Genomic DNA, 23,677 nt, shown 5'->3' with positions numbered 1-23,677 from the left:
TGAAGAAACTATATATCTCCAAACCTCAGGTACATCAATGGGTAATATTTTTGCGCCCAGCCTGGCCAACCTGTATGTTCATCTTTTTGAACAAAATAGTGTACTTAATCATCTAAATCCATTCCGAGACCACATCCTGGTGTGGAAGAGATATATAGATGATATCTTTGTGGTTTGGCATGGGACAGTTGCCACACTTTTAGAATTCCATTCCTTGCTGAATACTAAGAACAGTTTTCTGAGATTTACAGTTACATATGACAAAACCGAATTACCCTTTTTGGATATTTCGATTTGCCCCATACAGGGCAAACTTGGGAGCGAACTGTACAAAAAACCTCAGTCCAAGAATTCGCTAATAAGGTTTGATAGTCATCATCCTAAGTCCCTCCGAGAGAACTTACCTATTGGGCAGTTCCTACGTATTCGGCGAAATTGTTCCGAAAGGGAGAATTTTGATCATCATGCTGAAGAACTATCGAGGCAATTGAAAGACAGAAAGTATCCAAAGTGCCTGGTCAGACAGGCCTGGAAAAGAGCGTCCAATAACAATCGGGATGCACTTCTAGAACCCCCCGTACCTAAGCTACCCCTCACAAGAATAACCTTTGTTAACACCTTTAGCACATTATCTAATAGTGTGCAAAAATCTGTTCGAAAACATTGGCGCATCCTTAATGTGGGGAATGAGAATATTCCACCTCTGCTTTTTTCATTTAAAATAGGAACTAGCCTGCGAGACAGTCTCATACATACAAGACCCAGAACTAAACCTGGCATAAAAGCATTGACACTATGGGATTTACCACCAGTACAGGGCAACTTCCCATGTGGATCATGCTCTGTGTGTCCGCAAACCCAACCAACTAAAACAGTTGATATTGGGTCAGATAGACCATGGATTTTGAAGAAACACACTAATTGCAATACAGAGAAAGTTATCTACTTGATCACGTGTCCCTGTTCCCTCAGATATGTCAGAATGACGACACGTAAGATCAAAGTGCGCATTAATGAACATAAAAGTACCATCAGGCGCAATAAACAAGCCACAAGATTGACTAACCATTTTCTGACATTAAAACATAAACCAGAAGATCTGAGATGCTTCATACTGGAACAACCTTTCATTCCACCTCATGTTACAGATATCAAAAAAATGTTGTTCATAAGGGAACAAAAATGGGTATTTAAACTCCAGAGTGACCGCCATGGATTGAATGATGAAATACCATGGATATCATTGTAATAGATGATTCAGGACTGTATCATCTCAATATAACTATGGTCATGAGGCTTCTTTTTGCTTTCATCATGGGGATCTATCCAATCTCTATTGGGCTTATGACGCAACTAATGCTGACAGCACAGTCTCAAGGTTGTAGTCACTAACCAACAATGAGAAAACTGTCTCCGAGATGTGGCCTATTTGACAGATAAATCTATTTACTTTAATAATTATTTGTCATCAAGAACATTATGATGAAGTTAGAATATGTTTTCTTTGCCTGGAATCTTTGCATTTTGTGATTGTCTATTACAGAAAGTAGATGCATACCACACGCATCTTTCTGGTTAATTTTTTTAATTAATTTTTTTAATTATCTTTTGAAACTAGTTCAGCCCCTATACATCGGGCGGTTTTTCAACTACTCCCATACGCGCCTAATATTTGTTATTCGCTGCATCGCGATATTGTCAATAATACACCTTCAATTTGTATGCACTACATTTCCCAGAAATAGAATGAATCAATCGCAAGACGCGATGACGTCATCTTCAAGCGCCCCATTTGTCGACGCTTGCAACGCAAGTGATGCCGTGGGAAAGACGAGGCACCTACTCATTAAAAAAGCTTCCTCCCCTATGCCGGATACCTCCCCTTCCAGCTCACAACCAGAGAGGGGTACCGACGGATAGGTGAGTGAGGCCGCAATGTTTACTATTGTGTCTGTTAAATGAGTCTGCTACTCGGCACTTGAGGCCGGTTATGACCTTTTCTTTGCCTTATGCCTTGACCTCCTTGAGGGTCAAGAGGTACTATGTTATGGATAACACATATTAAAAGATACGTATTCTTTTGAGGCTCGTCTCTCTATATATATGGGGACTGACTCAAGCATCCCTCTGTTTGGTACAACTGATGTCTTTTTGATAAAGCAGACTACGTACCAGGGGAATGGTTGCCCTACATTACAAACTGTTATCTACATTACCCTGATCCATCTTTGTGACAACTCAGGGATTATGAAAGGGGTATATATGTCGTTGAGCCACAGAGTTATTCTCATATGTATGATTGAGGTAACGTACATATATTTTACAGCTTAATACATTCAAACAGGGGCTCCTGTAGATGTTCTGCCTTGGTTTTTAAAGTGTGCATTTCGAAAATCAGTGTAAAAAACACCGCAATCTGATGCACGTGCCCTGCTTGTTGGTGCATTTATTGTTTTACACTTTTATTCTAGAGCAGTGCCTCAAAGCCTGAGCGGATGCCAGGTGAGGCGAGGTGCACACCCGCAGCAAGTCGGGTAAGTGCCTACACCTTTGTAATAACTATATGACACACTTTTAGGTGCTAGATACATCATGAGTATCGCATAATGATAAATTTGATTCATATGCTTATATGACCCATTTTTGACGCATCAGAATTTATGGACTGGAGTTTCTGTGAGTCTGTTTTGTTTGGATTTTTCTAGGTAACTTTCCGGAATCACTGTCTGTAACCTCCGTTTGGACTCACAGAAGTGTTCAGGTTGTATCGTTACCAACCTTATTATGTTTTGTTTGCACAGTAGCACTAGTTTTTTCCTGCAGTAGCTTTTCTTATGGTCCTGACGAAAGCCTGGATTTGAACATCCATAGGCTGAAACATGTAGACCTGGACTCCATACAGTTATTTGTTAAAGCTGTACAAGCACTGTTTTTACATTGGCATCAGGGCAGCGCTCAATTAAACTGTCTTTGTGCCTTGATAGTCAATTTTAACAGCACTTTCTTTTTTCACACACTATCACTAGCACTGCAACCATCACCCTAATTAAATAATAACTGACTTTTTTACAAAAAAAGTACATTGTTATCCAAATCTGGGACTTATATGTAACCACTACCTGTATATCCACAGTGGTAGGTGGTTCATTCATAGTTCCTGGTTCTCAGATGATGACGTGAGCCACTTTTTGTGGGTGATGGGAACTCACTTTTATATATATTACTTATATATATTTTTAAGACTCTACTAGATATCTAGTTCACTTTTTTGGTTGCGCAAGGGTCATATAGACCGTAAGACCTACAGTTTTTTTCGTGTATTATATGTTAGTTTGGGGATTCAAAACTGTTTAGGTCTTTAAATCGATCCCTAAGACCCCCACTCTTTTTGAGATATTTAGTTGTTGAAGTGGCAGACGTTGCCTGTGTTAGGGGTGGGGGAAGCGCGCACCCCCAGGGAAAAGCTGGCAAGACATGTCACGCAAGAAGTGAAAGAAAACATTTGGAAGGGGAGTTATGTCAATATGTTCTCTTTGCTGCTTGATGAAAATGAAAGGGAGGAGGCCAAGAAAAAGAAGGATTGGATGCTCCCGAGGGAGTGGGCAAGTGAATTGCAGAAGTATAGGATTGAGGAATCTTTGATTAATTGGGTGAGGGGCTTCTCAGTTTACATGGCAGTTATGGCAGAACGATTCCCAGGTTTGGCGGCAGAAATGGCATGCTACCAGAGCAGGATCACTGGGGCACATGACAAGTATGGTGGGGTAGGATGGAAGGAATATGATAATAATTTCAGAAGAGCTAAGGCTTCTGATCCTGCCCTCACATGGGATCAAATTGATATGATTTCATGGCTAGACCAATTTGGTTGTGTCGCACAAGACAGTGCCAAGAGCCAGTCTTTTCGGTCATTTCCCCCGCTAGTTCCAGCTGTGGGGGAGGTAAAAAATGGACAGGTTGGGATTTCAGCAGGCGTACATGCACTAGGGCTGCAGGCATGTGTAAGTTCAAGCACTCATGGTCTTTCTGTGGCAATACATCACACCTCGAATCCAAATGTTTTAAGAAATCAAAGGATAGAGGAAGATAGAAGCAGGACTGATGGTATTTCTCTGACTAAAGCACGTTCTCCCATAATAACATATGCATTGATCCCATAGTTAAATAGGTATAATTGTCCTTCATCTGCCAGGTTGTTACTAGAAGGTATCAGATATGGTTTTAGGATTTTCGGTCCAAATTATTTAGGGTTGCCCGAGTGCAAGAACCAGCTTTCGGTGAGGGCCAACCCAGGGGTGGCTGCGGCGAAAATAGAGAAGGAGCTGCGCCTGGGCAGAGTTGCAGGCCCATTCGACAGCGTCCCAGTAAATTTTGTGTCTGTTCTCCTCTGGGGGTGGTCCCTAAAAAAGAATCTGGGGAATTTAGGTTGATTCATAACCTGTCTGCACCTAGGGGGCAGTCCTTGAATGATGCTATTAATGATGAGCTGTGCACCGTCAAGTACTCATCCTTTGATCAGGCTGTTAAGATGCTCAGGGGTTTGGGCCCTGGCGCGTTTCTGGCAAAGTCAGACATCGAGTCAGAGTTCCGTTTGTTGCCAGTCCATCCTTTAGATTTTCATCTTCTGGGTTTCCAATTCCAGGGGAAGTTCTACATGGATAAGTGCATGCCTATGGGTTGCTCGGTCTCCTGTGCGTACTTTGAGAAATTCAATTAATTTCTGGAATAGGATTTTAGACAGGTGACGGGGCACCAGCATGTCTTGCATTACCTTGATGACTTCCTTTTCCTCGAGGCACCAGGCTCCCAGGAGTGTGGGGGGGGGGGCACTGCAGGAATTTTGCATGCTCATGCGGGGTTTTGGGGTCCGATTGGCACAAGGGAAGACAGTCGGGCAATCCACAATGATTGATTTCTTCGGCGTAGAGTTGGATTCGGGTCAGGGTTGCTCTCGCCTACCCAAAGAGAAGATCGCTAAGTTCAGGTCAGCATTGCAGCAGTGCTTGGCAAAAGAAAAGGTTACGCTGCCTCAGCTGCAGCAGACAGTGGGTCAGTTGAACTTTGCATTGTGGGTCATCCCAATGGCACGGCCATTCTCTCGAACAATCTCGCAAGCCATGTTAGGTCTCAAAGAGAAACACCATCACACCAGGGCATCTGGCGAGGTTAGGCAGGATATGCGTATTTGGATGGCATTCCTGCGTGACTTCAATGGCATGGTAATATGGCCCGGTCCGTTCACATCTTCCGTAGAGTTAGGTTTAATGACTGACTCTGCGGGTAGTGTAGGATTTGGAGCTATACTGGGTACTAGGTGGGTGGCAGAGCGGTGGCTGGCATGATGGGTGAAAAATGGTTTGACAGGCAACATTGGGTTTTTAGAGCTGTACCCCATCTTTGTGGCATTGACGGTGTGGCCTGAGCAATTAAGGATTCAATCAGTGGTTTTCTGGTCAGACAACATGACAGTAGTTGAATGCATCAATCAGCAAGTGGCAAGGTGTAAGATGATCCTTTGTCTGTTGCAAGAAATAATTTTGTTATGCATGAAAATAAATATGCAATTTAGGGCGAAGCATGTCCCAGGGGTGTTGAATCATGCTGCTCACTTCAAGATGCAGGTTTCCAGGGCACATCTCCCAGCAGTGGCTGAGAACCCGACACTCTTCCCAGTACGATTTTGGCAGATTGGTGCCCCCAACTATCGGATCTCGTGGCAGCTAGCCTAGCACCCAGGATCAGGAGGGCATACGAAGGGGCGTTTTGAGCATACTGTAATTTTTTGGGGAAGGAGTGGGGGGAGAGGTGGCATGACAAGGGGGATGTTCTCTCTTACCTGGGGGCATTGAAAGAGGAGGGGCGCTCAGTGGCAGCAGCAAGACGGCATGTAGCAGCGATATCTTTCTTCGCGCAAGCAAGGGGAAGGGGGACCCCACTAATATTTTCACAGTCAGGAAAGCGTTGAAAGAGTGGCAGCGCCTGCAAGGGTCGCAACCAGACCCAAGGCGGCCTATAGGGGTTAATATCCTGGCATCAATACTTGGGGCTCTTATCCAGGTTTGCAACACCGAGGCGGACGTTCTCTTGTTCAGTTCCGCTTTTCCACTGGCATTCTACAGTGCCTTTAGGATTGGGGAACTGGTGTCAAAACACAAACAAGATAAGCAGGGTGGATTGCAGTTTGGCCATGTCAGGATCAAAGGCGACTCCTTGTGCATATCAATCCAGAGATCTAAGATTGATCAGGAGGCCCGCGGGGAAGGGGTGGTGCTGCGCTGGGCACAGGGGAACCTTTGCTGCCCTTTCACCAACCTAGAGTCCTTTCTGAAGCACAGGCCCAGGTGGACAGGGGGGGCATTGTTAATCCATGCTGATGGTATCCCACTCACGTGGTTTCAATTTGAAAGGGTCATGGATATGGCAGTGCAGAAGGCAGGTCTGGATCCCAGCAGTTTTGGAACACATTCATTCAGGATAGGGGCTGCCACTGAAGCAGCAGCAAGATGTTTCACCAAGAAGGAAGTGCAGAGGTTTGGCAGGTGGTCCTCTAATTGCTATAAGCGCTATGTGCGGCTGCATATGCTATAAGAATTGCACAGACGGTTTTTCTGATGTTGGGTTCTTTTTTCTTTTCATTTTACAGTTTCTGAAGCCTGTCATGCAGGAGGGAAACTGGCGGCGGCGCAGCAGTAATCTGGATCGACACGAGAACGGGTGCCCGCCGGGGAAGTCGTGTGGGTTATTGGTCATTCATATGTGAGACGTTTAAGCACATTTTTTCTTTCAGGCAATTATTAGACGAGAGCAAGGCAGGCCGGTTTTAGGTTATCATTCCATGGGCAGGGTGGACTGCGCTTTGACCATTTCAGAGGACTGACGTTAGATATGCTAGACAGGGAAAGGACTCACCCAAGGATTATTATCCTTCACTTGGGAGGGAACGATGTGGTACATCTGAGTAGAAGAGGGCTGGTGGAAACACTGATCACTGAAGTGGGTTGGTAGGCACGGCTATGTCTGGGGTCCATCCTAGTTTGGTCACAGATGGTCCTGAGATTCCAATGGCGGGGGGAGAGTCTGTGAGGGCTTTGAACCACTCGGTGAAAAGGATTAACAACAAACTGGAGAGGTTATTTAGGGCTCCACATTTACAGATAATCGCCCATGGGTGCATCAGGGGGGAGCCGTGCTTCTTAAGAGATGGCATCCATTTGTCCAAGCTGGGTAACGAAATCTTCATGGAACATCTTCTGGCTTGGTTAGTTGGCTTTAGAGACAGGGCCTGACCTTTCATTGAGTGTTGAGGGGGCCTGATAGTCGGGCAACTATGCAGGCCTGTGGCTGTAAGGTCATGATTAGTGAGCTTTAAATTTAAGGTCCTTAGAGGGCGGCTCCATTCTTGAATGGGGTCGCCCAAGGAAGAGGGACAAGTGGTCTCTCATGGAACTCCAGTGGCAGTTACAGCCGGTTGGATGGAAGGGTGCGCAGGAGGGGAGCTACGCTTTCCAGTAGGCTGGTTTGCCACCCCGCACACGCACAAGGGCGCAATTAAACTGTGCATAAGTGCGAGGGCCCCTTATGGAGATAATCTGCGGGGCATAGGGGGTGCTCGAGGGGGAAGTACCATCCCGGTGAACAGGCCCCTCCTGCGCATGCGCACTCAGGTTGGAGTACGGGGATAGTCTGATCAGGATCTGGCACCAGTCATTGACCTTGCCGTAGGCTCAAAATAGGGATACGCAGAAAGACAAACATTATTGGTTATGGAATGTTTAGATTCGGATAGGAATGACTATGTATTAGAGATATGTTAAGGTTAGCAAACATGACATATGTACCTATCAATGTAATCAATGTAATACAATGGACTTTCTGCGTATTGTGTATATAATGTATATAAAAATGTTTTTGATTATTGATTTTTAATAAATATGGCTGGGGTTTAACGATCCCTAATCCAACAACCCTTGTGATAAATGATTTGCCGCCTTAGGGGTCCATGGGAGGCGGGCAATTTTTTGGCACCAGTAAGAGGGGCCATGTAGTAGGGGTTGTAGTCATAGGAAGAGGGGGTCTAGGAAGTACCTGGCCATAATGCTGAGCTGTCTGGGACATACCATGCTGCTGAAACAAATAGTTTCAGTAGGTGCAGTGCCACGTTCTCTCCATGCGCAGTGCCAAGTGGATCTGCCTCTTTAGTCTTTTATGTGTCTGTCCCCTAAACACAGTAGGCGACAAGCACAAAAAGGCCTTCTGTGAAGCAGACTATGAGGGATTAGCACCAATATTCCTTGACAAAGACATAGGGAAAACTGCACCTCATATGTGTCCAATCTGTAGCATGTATATCCTGCTGTAGCCAAACTTAGCCACAGAGCAAGTATGAGGCAGATGAGCACAGTTATTGACTGCTCTGCACCACTGCTTGACTATTGACTGTTAGAGTAACTGTGTGACATGAAGTTATTGTCAAGCCATCACCATGAAGCCAGTACTACATGACAGACTCACAAGAAACATTAGTGCTTGGGCCTTAGCTGCCTTCCTTCTGCGATAGAACAGGATGCTAGGAATATTTAACTCAGAGGATCAGGACTGCTGCCTGTGGAACCACTTTTTAAAAGACCCTGTCCCCACTAATAAGTAGGGCCACTGAAGGTATGAAAATGTGGCGGCACCGGCCTTTTTTGCATCATTATTGATATACATTTGCCACCTAGGGCAGATTTTAACAGAAAAATATGCTTCCAGCTCGAATGGAGCAAATGATACTGAAAATACACCTGCGCAGTGGAAGTCCTGACACAAAGGTTGACTGGCCCCCTGGATTCGGGTGCTAACTGACACTAGTGAAATCAAACCGTAACCCAGATGCATAAAAACAATGAAATAATTATGTAATACTATCACAAAATGTGCCACATTACACCACACAGTATACCTGTTCTTTCCGAATAATTTAGTCAATCCTGCAGCAAAATTTGGTCATTCCCTGTCTCATAATTTCTGTGTTCCTGTTTATAAGAGCTGTTGCCATCCACCAAGCCACCAGCAACCACCAAAAAAAGTACTGCCCATAACCCTATCTGCACAAACAACTTAGCTGGTTCTTATTTTTTTAGCCACTACTTTGAGTTTTAGAAGAAAAACCAGAAGCCACCTCCAACCCCACCAGAATCGAAGATGTGATGCTATTGATAGGAAAGTCTGGACTGTCTGGTGGACACTGAAACTGTAAACCAAGTTAAAGCAAAAAAAAAGAAAATAATTTCACCCCTTTATTGCGTTTATATAGTCCTGGCTACCGCTCCTCATGGGTAATAAGTGCTATATATAAATGCCATTGTATACAACACAATTTATCATTTTCTGCAAACCCATATAAAAAGAAAATAAATTCTCCTCTTTATTGCATTTATATAGTACTTGCTACTGCTCCTCAAGAGTAATTAGCAGTATATATAAATGCAATTGCTTGCAATGTGATTTGTCATTTTCTGCCTTGTTTTCTTAGAAATTCGAAGGATATCTATCGGTCAAGATGGGGAGGGGTAGAGATCACCTTTTAAGTGCAGAAGGTCTCTCCTTCATCCCAGTGCTGATCGGCAATCCTTAGCTCTCCTTTAAAACAATAGTGGAGGCCCTGCACAGCGAGAGCCCCCACCATGAGGTCTGCGCTGTAGGAAATGCTGTCTTTTTAAACAAAATAAGTGCCTTCCCTGATGCGGCTTCCCGAGCAGTGCCAATGAGGGGGGTAGGGCAAAAATCCTTTTAGCCCAATGGGCGTTGCGCACGTGATATTACATGTAGAAACAAATTATACAAATTGTGACCACTGAGATCGCTTTGCATTTCTGTAATATTTTGGTATCTGTATGTTTCTGTTTTGTATGTATTTCTGGGCAGCCTATTCTGTCTACAGTTAGTCAGGTGGCCCAGTGCTTAATTTGAGCCAGTGGTTGTGTTAGTCGGGGCCACCAGCACTCCTTTTTTGGGGACGGCACTTATTTTTTCACAACAGTCGATTTTGGAGAGCGAGAGAGCAAAAATCTGACAAAACAAAAGACAGAGGAAAAGAAAGATAGAAAAAACATCATAAAAGGAGATATCAGGAACCTACAAGAGTAAGATAAATGGAGAGGGAGTGTCCAATAGTGGGTAAAGGGGTATGAGGTGCATTTAGGACTATTCAGCCTATGATTGGGTACTTCAAAAGTTAATTACACAAGCTGCAGGCTTCTGAGTAAAGCCCTGGGCACTGGCACTCATTCTTTTACAATTAAGCACTGGCCAGGGCTCTCTGATTTTGCTGTCCTTTCCTTTTGTAGCGCGCAGGTGTACTTTCACTTGGGCATGTCTGGGCCAAACATGCTTAGGCATCTTGCTATTTTTCTGTTACCTTACCACCTGTACTAAATATAATTTCAGTGTCTAAAATTACCTTTTGTTCACACTTTATGATGATATCCATTGTACACCATAGTAAAAATGTTTTCTTTGCTGGCAGTATACCATCATCATCTTCAACTTGTTAGACCCGGCCTCGTAGCATGGCTCTTCCTGTCCTCGCACTACCTAACCTGGTACCTGAGACCCCAAGCACACGGCCCAGCCGATCCGTCCCACCAGAACACACACACGCGACCCGGGCATCCCCGTCCATGGCCTCTCTCCTTTCGGCCACCCCGGGCACGCGTGCCCACTTCATGCACCAAGATGGCCGCCCGGCCCCAGCACAACCCGGGCCTAGAGGCGCCACTCCGGCTGGAGGACATCACGCTTCCAGGGGATGAGAGAGGGAGGAGCAGTTTCTATCGCACCTCTGAACTCCCCTGGGACGATGGGTTTCGATCGGCCCTCCGGCCTCCCTGAGGGCTGGCTCCATGCCTGCTGTGTGTCTGGGACTCCTCCCGACCCGGCCCTGAAAGGATCAAAAGACAATGGCAGGAAACCTCGACAAGCGACCCCCAGGTGACAAGACCCCTGCCTGCACAGACTCCGGACATCAAAGAGGGGTCGACCTATAACAAGGGGTGCTCCGGAACTGGCCGGCAGATTCGCCTTGGAACATCTGAGCCCTGCTGAGTGACTCGCGGCTCCCTGAAGATCGTAAGACCTCCGAACTTGTGCTTGAGCCCTGCTGAGTGACTCGCGGCTCCCTGAAGATCGTAAGACCTCCGAACTTGTGCTTGAGCCCTGCTGAGTGACTCGCGGCTCCCTGAAGATCGTAAGACCTCCGAACTTGTGCCTGAGCCTGCTGAGTGACTCGCGGCTCCCTGAAGATCGTAAGACCTCCGAACTTGTGCTTGAGCCTTGCTGAGTGACTCGCGGCTCCCTGAAGATCGTAAGACCTCCGAACTCGTGCTTGAGCCTGCTGAGTGACTCGCGGCTCCCCCAGACTCTCTTTGGTCCCGCCGGATCCCACGTCGACAAGCGTATCCCCCGGCTCGAGGATTGTGAGCTGTGCGCCGGGTACGCTCCTGCATTTGATCCATATTCCCCCCCAAAGACTGTCCCGCTACCTCCTACCCCCGCCAAGACTCTGTGAGCCCACGCTCTGCTTGTAAATATCTGCCTTGCTGATCATAAAGATCCTACCACTTCGATTTGATAAAGCTTGAATCCTAAGAACCCTCGGTGTGGTGTCTCTTTGTCGTGTGGTGCCGAATGTACGATCCTAGATACGAGATTCCTCCCCTGCGGAGTCTCCCGCCAGTGCCCGGCTACGATACTTTGAGGGTGGGTCTCAGGACAGTCAGGGCCCCCTCCGGGCCCCTCTGAGGTCCCCTTCTAACATTGGTGGCAGCGGTGGGATTCGGGCCCATAACCTAGAGATCGTACCGTGAACGACTGACGCACTACCGACAAAGATGGCAGAAGGAAGCGCCATGAGCCCCGCAGAAACCAACACCAACAGGGTGTTCCAGGTGGAACAACTAGAAGAATACACGCACAAAGAACTGAAGCAATTCTGCAAAGAACTTAAAATCACTACCACCGGTCTCAACACCAAAGAAGATTTGCAGAAAGCACTGAAAGCTTGGGTGGATGCCGGGGCCTCCCGCCCAGAAGGCATGGGGGAGCAACACGACGAAGCAGAACCCCCCCAAGGCGAAAGCAGCAGCAATCAGGTGCGAGGCTTCGTGCCAGACGGGGGCCTTTCCCCGGAAGAACTCGCAGACAGAGAGAGAAGTCGCAATCACGAACTCGAGTTAGCCAAACTCAAAATCGAAGGCGAATTGGAAGAGAAGAAGCTCCAACGGGAGCACGAAGGACGGAAGCTTCAACTAGAGCACGAACGCAGCTTGAAGGAGATCGAGCTCAAAGCCAGGAACGAGGAAGGGAGGCCCCCGGGGAACCGAGAGGCGGCCTCCCCGGCGGAACAGAAGGTCCACATCCCCAAGGACGTGGTCAAAGAATATTATAAAAATGATGACATTCAACAATGGTTCAGGGCCTACGAGGTCGCCATGACCTCTCATCGGGTCCCGCAGAAAGACTGGGGGGCAGGGCTGTGGGGACGGTTTCTGAGCAAAGGAAGGGACACCCTGCTTGACCTACCCCTCTCCCTGCAGACCTCCTACAGCCACATGAAAGAGGCTCTCCTCACCAGGTACGGCCTCACCCCAGAGATGTACCGTCAGCGATTCCGGGACTGCAGGAAGATCCCGGGCACCACCTGGGTGGAGTATGTAAACTTTTTCAGTCGGGCCTTCGATGGGTGGATCAAGGGCAGCAAGGTCACCACCCTCGAGGAACTCACCGACCTCATGTTGTGGGAACACCTGGCTGCGAACTGCTTTGTGGAACTACGCCAGCATCTGCTCGACAGCAAACTCACCGATCCCCGGAAGCTGGCTGTGGAAGCAGACCGCTGGACCAACACCCGGGTCCCCCGGAGCATTGTAGGAGAATACCCCCGAGCCAGTCAGGGACCACCCCACCAGAGAGGGGGAGGGAACCAGGGAGGGCAGAGAGAGTCCCAGTCGAGTCCCCCGAAGGCCCAACCTCCACCTTTCCCGGCGCCCCCCCACCAGTCTCCGGACCCCCCGGGAGACGGGGGCACCGGGTAACCATCACTTGTTTCCGTTGTCAGAGGCCCGGGCACTACGCCAATGACCCGGAGTGCCCCATGGCCCCCCAGGTCCCCCCTGCTGCAAACCCTGCTAGACAGCCAACGTAGCCCTGGGGGAGGAGGTTGAGGACACCGGGGAGTGGGAACCCGCAGCTATGGCCCTAGTATCCCTGGGAGATAGAGAGATGGTCCCTGGTAGCCTCCTGCCCTCCAACACGAAGAAGTACGGGCAGCTCGTCAAGATTAATGGCCACCAAATAGAAGCCCTGCGAGACACCGGGGCCAGCATCACCGGTGTCCTCAGGCACTTAGTCCCCGAGGAGCAGATCCCACCCAACGTCTTTTGCCCCGTAATTTCCGCAGATAATAGAGAGAGTATGTGTCAGGTAGCCCTGGTGCCGTTTGAGTGGGGAGGGGTGATAGGTAAACTGAGGGTTGCCGTAAGAACCTCCCAGCCGGTCGACTGCCTCTTAGGGAACGACCTGGAGAGTTCTCCCTGGAAGTACGTCGAGCGCAAGGCCCACCTAGGAATGATGGGACTCCCCGAGTGGGTGTGCGCCACCACCCGATCTATGTCCGCCCGACTCACCCCCCTGGGGGAAGTCGAGGACACCCCGACCGAGGGAGTCAGAGCAGTCCCCGCCGAGGGTCCTCCCGTCCCCCCATAGGGAGGGTCAGTCGCCAGCGACGAACCCTCACCGTCCGACACCACCCCGGTCCCCGAGTTAGGCGATCTGGCCGAATTGGCCCCGTGGCGCCACGAGGGCGGGACCACCCGGGAGGAGTTCTGCCGGGAGCAAGCCACCTGTCCTTCCCTGGTCGGACTGCGGCACCAGGCCGAGGGCCAAGCCGCAGGCGACCAAACCGGAACGCACAGAGTTTATTGGGAGAATAACCTCTTGTACAGTGAGCAGAAGTCGGTGGAGCTAGGATCCGGCCGGGTGCTGGTGGTACCCCTACGCTTCCGAGACTTCCTCCTGGGCTTGGCCCACGACGTCCCCCTCGCCGGCCACCTGGGTCAAGACAAAACCTACAGCCATCTCGTGACTCACTTTTACTGGCCTAGGATGAAGGCAGCTGTAGAAGCCCACTGCAAGTCCTGTCCCACGTGCCAGGCTAGTGGAAAGAGTGGGGGGAAGCGCAAGGCTCCCCTCCAACCCTTCCCGGTCGTCAGTACCCCATTCGAACGAGTCGGGATCGACATCGTGGGGCCCCTGGATCCCCCCACCTCCCAAGGTCACCGTTTCATCCTGGTCCTAGTGGATCACGCCACCCGATACCCTGAGGCGATCCCCCTACGCACCGTCACGGCTCCCGTGGTGGGCCGAGCCCTGATGGGGATCTTTTCCCGGGTGGGTTTTCCCCGCGAGGTCGTGAGCGATCGCGGCACTAATTTTATCTCAAAATACATGACGTCCCTGTGGCAACAATGTGGAGTGTCCTATAAGTTCACCACCCCGTACCATCCCCAAGGGAACGGCCTAGTAGAAAGGTTTAACCGGACTCTGAAAGGGATGATCAACGGCCTAGAAGAACCCCTCCGGCGTAAGTGGGACGTCCTGCTCCCCTGCCTCCTGTTCGCTTACCGGGAAGTCCCACAGAAGTCCTTGGGGTTCAGCCCGTTTGAATTACTATATGGACACCCCGTCCGAGGTCCCCTCAGCTTGGTTAAGGAAGGGTGGGAGGCAGCACCCCAGACCACCCCACGAGATGTGTTCCAATACGTTCTGGCCCTCCGGAACCAGACCAGGAAGTTCCGAGAGCTGGCCGAGGCCAACCTGGAGGCAAGCCAAGAAGAGATGAAGCGCTGGTATGACCAGAATGCCACTCTGGTCGAGTTCCAGCCGGGCCAGCAGGTATGGGTCATGGCCCCCGTGAAGCCTGGCGCCCTCCAGGACAAGTGGACCGAGCCCATCAAAGTGATTGAGCGGAAGAGTCCAGTCACATACTTGGTGGACGTCCAGTCGCCCCGGGATCCCCTGCGGGTCCAACACGTGAACCGCCTCAAGCCTCACTTCGTGCGGACAGAACTGAGCCTCCTGCTGGCCACCGATGACGGGGCCGAAGATGTGTCCGATCCCCTCCCGGACCTCCTGTGTGTCAAGGAGAAGGATGGCTCCGTGGAAGGAGTGAACCTCTCCCCATCCCTCACTGACCAGCAACAAGCGGCTGTCACCAGCTCCTAGGACAATTCTCCGACCTCTTCTCCCTGATCCCCCGAGTCACCGACTGGTGTGTCCATGACGTGGAAACCGGGGACAGCCCGCCAGTAAGACACCGAGCCTACCGAGTCCCTGACCGGGTCCGGTCCTGAATTCAAGCTGAAGTCTCGAAGATGTTGATCCTGGGGGTGATCGAGCCATCCGATAGTCCCTGGGCCAGCCCCGTGGTCCTAGTGCCTGTTGTGTCCAAATTTTAGTCTCAAGGTCCACACTTACCAGTGGCCTGCAATGTAAGTCAAATAATGAGCAGTTGGCAACGTAGAAGGTTCAAGCGTTTATTGGCCAGACAGAACTCTATATAGAGGAGCCTCATCGACCCTCACCCATCAGGTGCGCCGAGGAAGACTGAAGAATTACAGTCAAAACCAGACAGATATACTTTCAGTGAATACATGAAGTCAGCACATGGAAATCTACAAGTTGGCTCGGAAGAGAGGAAGACCCATATTTGGCGCATATAATTAGCTCAGCTCAGGCACAGGAATGTGCTTATCTCACAACTCGGCCTTGGGGCCTCAGACCGTTTACTTTCAGCTGCTCTTAGTAAATCACACTCCAAGAGGGAGGGGGGATTGTGCCATGCACGGAGCTACAGAACAAATGTCTGCATCAGAGGTCTTTTCTGCCACTAACAAGCTTCTATTTCTTATAACAGAAACATACAGAAACATCCATATTATAGACTTAGCTGGAGGAAAGCAATGTAGCATAACAAGTCTCTTACTGAGAAGGCAAGAATAAGATAGAAGCTTCCACATTACAGAAACAATTCTATACACCTGAAGCTTGCACATTACAAAGATAGCTCAGTGGGTTGCAGCACATGAATAACAAACTGCGACTTCATATTGATTAGACATATTAGATACACCGGGCTTAACTATATATTTAACTCGATTACTTTATCCTAACCAGAGCATGATAAACTAAGGGTAAATGGTGGACAGAAAAGACCATGTGACCGAACAACGAAGGAGCCTCAAACCAAAATGGCCGTCGTTCTGCTCCCGGCCCTTTTATCGCATTAGGCCTAACAGGAGTTTCGGACTATTGGTTAGGCTAAAACTAAGCGGACTGGTTTTAGATATACTGTGCTAATCATATATTAATATTTGGTCACCACAGAACGGCCCTTTTAGCACAGTATAGCTAAAAATCTATTCAATCTTCAAAAATTCCCTCATCTATCTGCATCAGATCATGTGTCTCCTTTTCGGGCCCGCTGAGTATCTATCCGGGTCTGACTAGCCTTGGGCTTAGGAATAGATGGGCGAACCTGTGCTACACAGGAAACGCAACAGGCCGGACCGCATTGGATACACAGACAGCAAGTAAAGAGGAAACCTGCTACTCTTAAAAGGATCATGAAGAGCTTCCAACCCCAGGTAGTCAAAAGACCCCAAATCAACCAGAAATAGACCAGGTACCTGTATCTGTATGTATTTCAGATGCTAGGCAGTGCAGCCTTTGAATAGGATCGGCCCCTTTTGGGGTAATGTAGCCAATATTCGAACAAGAACTAAACGGGGAACACTCCCTCCTCCGTAAGTGCCACTGGAACCAAGAATCGGACATTCCATTGTCTGCAGAGGGTGAGATCACCACTACTTTGCACTGAACCAACATTCATTTAACTAATCATGTCTCTGAAAGCCAAAGAGATGGCATGAGGAAAATTCAAATTGAGGCCTAAAACCTAGGTCAACCTATATTCTTGGACGACATATATGAAATGATATGTTCTGCATTACTATATACAGGTACTCAGATACATTTTCTAATAAAGACATTCTCACATTATATACATCTAACTTATTCAACTGAATGCACACATTGTTACACAAAATCACTGCCTTGCTCAAGGGAAACATTCTTCTTAAGGGAAAGAACCAGCATACTCAGTGAGGTTGAGCCATTGGAATCCTACACTTCATTGTCATATCTGTTAAGGAAAATTCATGCTTCCCTCATTACGTTTGGACAGGCATTTAGATGCATAGTACCTTGTTACTGTTTTCTCAAGATCTATTCTCTGATGCAATACACTGTACCGCAGGACATCTTCATAACCCAATTTACTTCACTTTGGAGCGCGATAAATATTCATATTACCATAATTAGGCCCATCTACCTATACACTTATAACAAGAATAGGGACAAAACTAGATCACCCTTTACAGGACAGAGTGGGAAGCAATCCGTGGACCCTACAACTAATAGCATTACTATCATTACTCCATCTGTGTCAGTCTTTGTGTGGGATCAAACAAGTCATAGACATACTCCAGTGAGACAGCGACATTCCTCATTACTACTTTCAGGTGAAAAAGGAGTACGTTTCATCCTAGGGTGAGTTTAACGCTACTTCCACTACTCAGAACCCTATTCTAAAGCAGTGCCAGCAAAACAGTAAGAATCAGTCTCATAACACCCAACTGTTCGTGCAAATTCGACTATGCCCAGAGTCCGTTCGAAGCCTCTCTGGCAGGCTTCTATTGTTCATCAAATCTGCTTCCATCGCCATATTGGGCCTCTTGATCAGGCCCTCCAAGAAAATAGTTCTTCGCAGTATCCGTTGGAGTGCCCTCCTGGCAAACACTCACAGCTCACTCGGAAAGTCTCAATGTCTCTAGGCAGTGCACCAACATCTTTCCTTTGTGGCAGGCACTATCATGAACACAGATCATATTGTGCAGAAAGTTTCAAGTTCAGCTACACCCTCAGGCTCCAACACCCGTCATCCAGTGTCAGAGGACATTTGGGCTGCTGCTTCATGGGTACCACAATATAGTGCCTTCTGCCAATCGTAGATTCTATGGGGCACTGCCTTTCCGTTGATACAAAGGAAAAGGGGGTTGGCCAAAACTCAGGCCAAGGGGGTCAGGGGACCGTGCGCTGTCAGAGGTTACTAGCACATGACAGGTAGAAAACTGAAGAAATTGAATGACGGTCCTGCCATCAATAACAGGGATCCCTCTCTTTTGCACTTTTGCACTGAAGTTCTGTGGCCCACGGGCCTCCTCCTTCTCTGATGTCCGACGTCATCCAATGAAGCACGCACGATGCTGTAGTTGATGAAGCATTGGCAACCACGGTCCAATTTCACTACTTTCTGGGTACTGAGACTGTAGGGCCAGGACATGTAGCCCTCATCTGTAGCTGGCACTGATGGGAAATTAGGACTCATCTTTATCACCGTTCTGCAGGGTATCATTCTCCCTTTTTACTCTGGAAGATCCCGCAGAACCTAGTGATGTAGGAAATGTAACATAGTTGTTAATTTTCTTCCAAGTACAGAAAAACAGTTCCTAGTATTTAACAAGGTGACTGAAAACAGGCGGCCTGCTATCTTTGAGGGAGTGGCCATATGCCATGAGACTACTCTTGAGCTCATACCATATTTAATTACAGCTGCACACAAAGGGGTTGCTATCTTCACAGAGAAGGTCGACAGGGTGACTCCCTTCTCGTCCCAGGCCTAGAGGAATTCGCTCGATACTCCCCATGGCAGATGTGACCTTGGGCCTTAACCGTAAATACAATCCAACCTGTCTCTTGGCTGGTACGAGCTAAATCATGCTGATGGTGGGTAAAAAGAACCACGTGGCCTGTGGCGCGACTAGTCATGTTCCAAGATGGCGTCAGTATAGTTCTTCAGCCCTTTCTATTGTGTAAGGAACATAGAGAGGAATGGGCCATCCTACAAAGCATATTTCGTGTATATAAAGTATGGTTACAAACCAAGATACATCATGCTAACTTCACATGCTGACATGATATGGGGGTCCATGGTACATAGCCTGGGAATGCGTACTTGAACAATGTACCAAGGGCTGCAAGAAGACAAAACTGTTTTCTTTTTCTAATCCAAATTACTCAACATCAGCTCCTAGTAAAGACTGTGAGTGTATTCACACAGACTAGTTAATGAAGAACTAGTCATTTCGCCTAAGCTTAGTAGAACAAAAATTACCCACCACTAATTCCCCTTAAAGATCACAATAGAACATGAGAGAAAAAGGAAGAGCAACATACATATTACCTCGGCTTAATTTCTAAGGGGGCTAACTTAATTTCCAAGGGGCTTAATTTCAAAGGGGCTAGCGGGAAGCGAACCTCCTAAGGGGACAGCAGGAAGCCAATATTCTCCTCCTTCCCCCCTGTTTGACAGGAGAAAATCTGAAACAGATTTCACTGCTGTCAAACACTATCAGACCCGGTGTCTGTCAACACTATCAATCCCTGCGTGTAGCAACTGGGCATAGGCAAAGTTATAGGAGATACACAGCGCTTTTGAAATGGCGAGAAATCCTTCTAGCAAATGTACAAACCTCATTGTGTTAGCTCATAGGCTGGCCAAATGACACCTCATATGCAAATGTCCCTATTATGTGAACCTACACCAACCTGAAGTCAATATTAATGCTAGGAGGCCATAATAGGAATGCTAAGCTTTCTAAATATTTGGAAAACCAAGTTTAAGAACACTTATTAATGTTGGTAATTTCATAATTAATAATTTATCTGTTAAAGAAACCGGTCGTTTTGCAATAATCTCCACCTATACAATAAGCAGCATCCCTCGCCTTTCATATTCAAACGTCTCCCTTCAGAAGCCCAGACCCAATAGCCTAATTTAAAAACATGACAACTTTTAACCCGTTTACAGCATTCTAAAATGCAAAGTTGTCACTCTGAGGGAGTCTTAGCTAAATAAACATTCCTGTTCCATTTGTGGCAACAGCTGTTTTGCCCATCAGCAATAAAGGCGCTTCTGGTGGCAGTCCTATTTAAAACAGGCATTTCAAGTGTTAAGATGCGAGTGTACAGATCAAAATGGTTCCATAATGTCCAATCTGGAAACATATGACCAAGGCTGCCTGTCTATAAGAGAAGGGCAGTCATGTGACACATATTTTAGTCTTGCATAACCTTTTTTGTTTTATTCATCTCCAATATCAATTAGACATACACTGATAACGTGTTGTCTGCTGTTTTGACAGCATGATAATGGTAATATCATGGCTGTGAAATTTAGTAATTGTGAACAAGTTCCAGCCAGGCGCTGCGCAAAGATTGTCGTCACGACCATCTCTGTACCGCACAGGAGAACTTGTATTAGTGTTAAAACAGAATTGTCAATACGACACAAAAACAAAACATATATAAAATAAAAATTAGATATGCCAAGCCATCAGTATACCAAGCACAGAAAGCATAGACACACTACAATAGCATATATAAATAAGCAGTGATGCGCAATTACTGTACCTACAGCTCAAAGTCGAACATTCTGGCCTCCTTAATTTGTCAGGCTTAAAATTAATAACTGATTTTTCTGCCCTACTCACACCCCCATCTGACAGCAGGTCATCTTAATGATGGCCAGCTGTCAGATGAACTGACTGTGTCGTTTCTGACAACACAGGATCAGCAAGAATAATCAAAAAATGAAAAAACACACGAACATTTCTTTTTGAAAAGGTGTTATGACAAAAATACGTTTATTTCAATACAATGTACCCTGATTTCCTATTTGACGGCGCATACCTCATGTTTCCTCTCATAGTTATAAACTTTTGATCACTTTACCAATCCAACTCACGTGTCTTGTCAGCCTTAAAACCACCCAGAACAATCCATGAACAATCTGTGGACAGAAGAGAGAACTACAGCACACACAAAAGAAAAACATGTCCCATAACAGACAAAATAACACTTATAACTTTTAATCAAAAGACAAAACATAATGCACAAAAATAAATTCCCATTACTTAACTGTTATCATTTTACCAGTTAGGTGGTGACAGCTTTGGGCCACAATTTCCACTGTGAATTGTCTGAATTAGAAAAATCGTTTTTATATAGGCATATAGCCCTCAAAATTTCAAGCAAGAGCATCATTTTACTTTTTTTTTCTAGAATCAATGCAAGAAATAAAGACAGCAGTCTTCCATTGACATTTCCTTGGGCACTGGTCTTGCACAGAATAGAACAAAGGGAGGCTTCTGGAGTTTCGTTTCTCAGCTGCCCTGTCTTATCAGAGAAGCTAAAAATAGCCCCTCAGTGCTGGTTTGAGCCTGGGCTGCTAGCCATCTGTTCTCTATCTACTCCCGGCCCCCCTCCTTCCAAGGCTCCCCGGCTGCGGGCATTACACAGATTCTATGTCAGAGAAGCTTTCTGAGCAGTGATTTCACCTCCCGGCATTCTGCGCTCTTTAGCCCCCACCCTCTCCTCACTCTGAAGCTGTCAAAGACAAAAAGTCTTCCCAATTCCATATAAACTGCAATAATTCGCCCTATTGGAAAATCCTTTTTATATACAATTTGTTTTCAGGGGGTCATAATCTTATTTTTCCAATCTCAGTTTAGAAAAAACGCTCACTATGAATAATGTACAGCACATAACTTACTAGTACAGAGCAGATAGTCTCTGCATGTTCAGCGTGAATCAGGACCTACAACCGTCTGGACCCAGCACATTGACTCACTGAACCACCAAGAACACAAACCTGTATTCATGAACAATTTGCAAATACGAAATACCCACAATTTTTCTCAAGCTAAACTTTTCACTAATTATTTTACATTAATACTTTGTACATTAGGGGTGTCATCAAATCACAGGGGTTGCTCTTTCTCTAGCTACACCCCTCTCAATTTCCTTTTGCGACGCATTGACGGTGATGAGACCAAAATTAAACTTACTCCTCAACAATCTCACTTCTCAGAATTCTTTTCACATATTCACAGTCATTCAATCACACGCTTTTTCCAGCGCTAGCAACCTCCAAAACACAATTGAGCATACCACAACATTCTTATTCACTAATAGCTTACTTACATCCAACTGAGCAATCCTACCAACATACAATCTCGCATTTACATGGCCATGTTTTTTTTTCTGCAGGCATATATTTGCCACTCACACACATTTTCCAAAAAATAGCCGGCGCTTTAACCAAAAATGCAAAATAGGTGTACACAACGTTTTCTGCAGTTCAACCTATCCAAACTTGATGCATCCAAACAAACGAACAGAGCCCGTCGACTCCCGTTCGTGGAGAATTATTCAAAAGGACCGACAAAATCACAACAAGCAGTCTTCCAACAGACTGGCAAGAGGCTGTCAGACAGGGGTAACCACGAACTGGACTACGGACCATCCCATTGCCTCCCTGGTTCACCACTGAGACTGCTCTGATGTGGTCCAAGCCGCACCTCAGATATGTCTCATGGCTACCCAGATACAGCCACAGGCTTTTCCGAGTGCAATCCGGCCATGTGTTACACACAGGTAACAACTAGGCGTCTGATCAGTGTCTCCAAATCACAAAAGATCCGCGGAGTCCCTACAGTCAGTCCCTAATGGACCATCCTGCAGGACCTCCGTAATTCTCCTGGGGTCCTCATGACCCCTCAAATCAAATGCAGTTAACTGTTCCAAATGCACCGCTCAACAGCGCGTGTTTCAAACAAAATGCACCTAGTGCTTCAAAACGCACCGTTCACAACGAGTGCTTCAAATCAAACAAAACGCACACCGCTCTCCGGCGCGTGCCTCAAAGTCAATGCACTGCTCAACAGTGCCTGCTTCAAACAAACAAATTACTCACCGGGTGCACCCAGGTCCGAATGTCCGTTCTCCGCCGCCAACTTCTCAAAACCAACATGGTCAGCTCCTGAGTTAAGCTCGTAGAACCCCGGTGAAGGGTGACTAGAAGGCCCTATCACGGGGTCCCTTCGTGGTCGCCAACTGTTGTGTCCAAATTTTAGTCTCAAGGTCCACACTTACCAGTGGCCTGCAATGTAAGTCAAATAATGAGCAGTTGGCAACGTAGAAGGTTCAAGCGTTTATTGGCCAGACAGAACTCTATATCGAGGAGCCTCATCGACCCTCACCCATCAGGTGCGCCGAGGAAGACTGAAGAATTACAGTCAAAACCAGACAGATATACTTTCAGTGAATACATGAAGTCAGCACATGGAAATCTACAAGTTGGCTCAGAAGAGAGAAAGACCCATATTTGGCGCATATAATTAGCTCAGCTCAGGCACAAAAATGTGCTTATCTCACAACTCGGCCTTGGGGCCTCAGACCGTTTACTTTCAGCTGCTCTTAGTAAATCACACTCCAAGAGGGAGGGGGGATTGTGCCATGCACGGAGCTACAGAACAAATGTCTGCATCAGAGGTCTTTTCTGCCACTAACAAGCTTCTATTTCTTATAACAGAAACATACAGAAACATCCATATTATAGACTTAGCTGGAGGAAAGCAATGTAGCATAACAAGTCTCTTACTGAGAAGGCAAGAATAAGATAGAAGCTTCCACATTACAGAAACAATTCTATACACCTGAAGCTTGCACATTACAAAGA

This window comes from Triturus cristatus, chromosome 2_1, assembly GCF_964204655.1.
Source record: "Triturus cristatus chromosome 2_1, aTriCri1.1, whole genome shotgun sequence".
NCBI classification, from domain to species: domain Eukaryota; kingdom Metazoa; phylum Chordata; class Amphibia; order Caudata; family Salamandridae; genus Triturus; species Triturus cristatus.
This window is presented reverse-complemented; position numbering follows the sequence as displayed.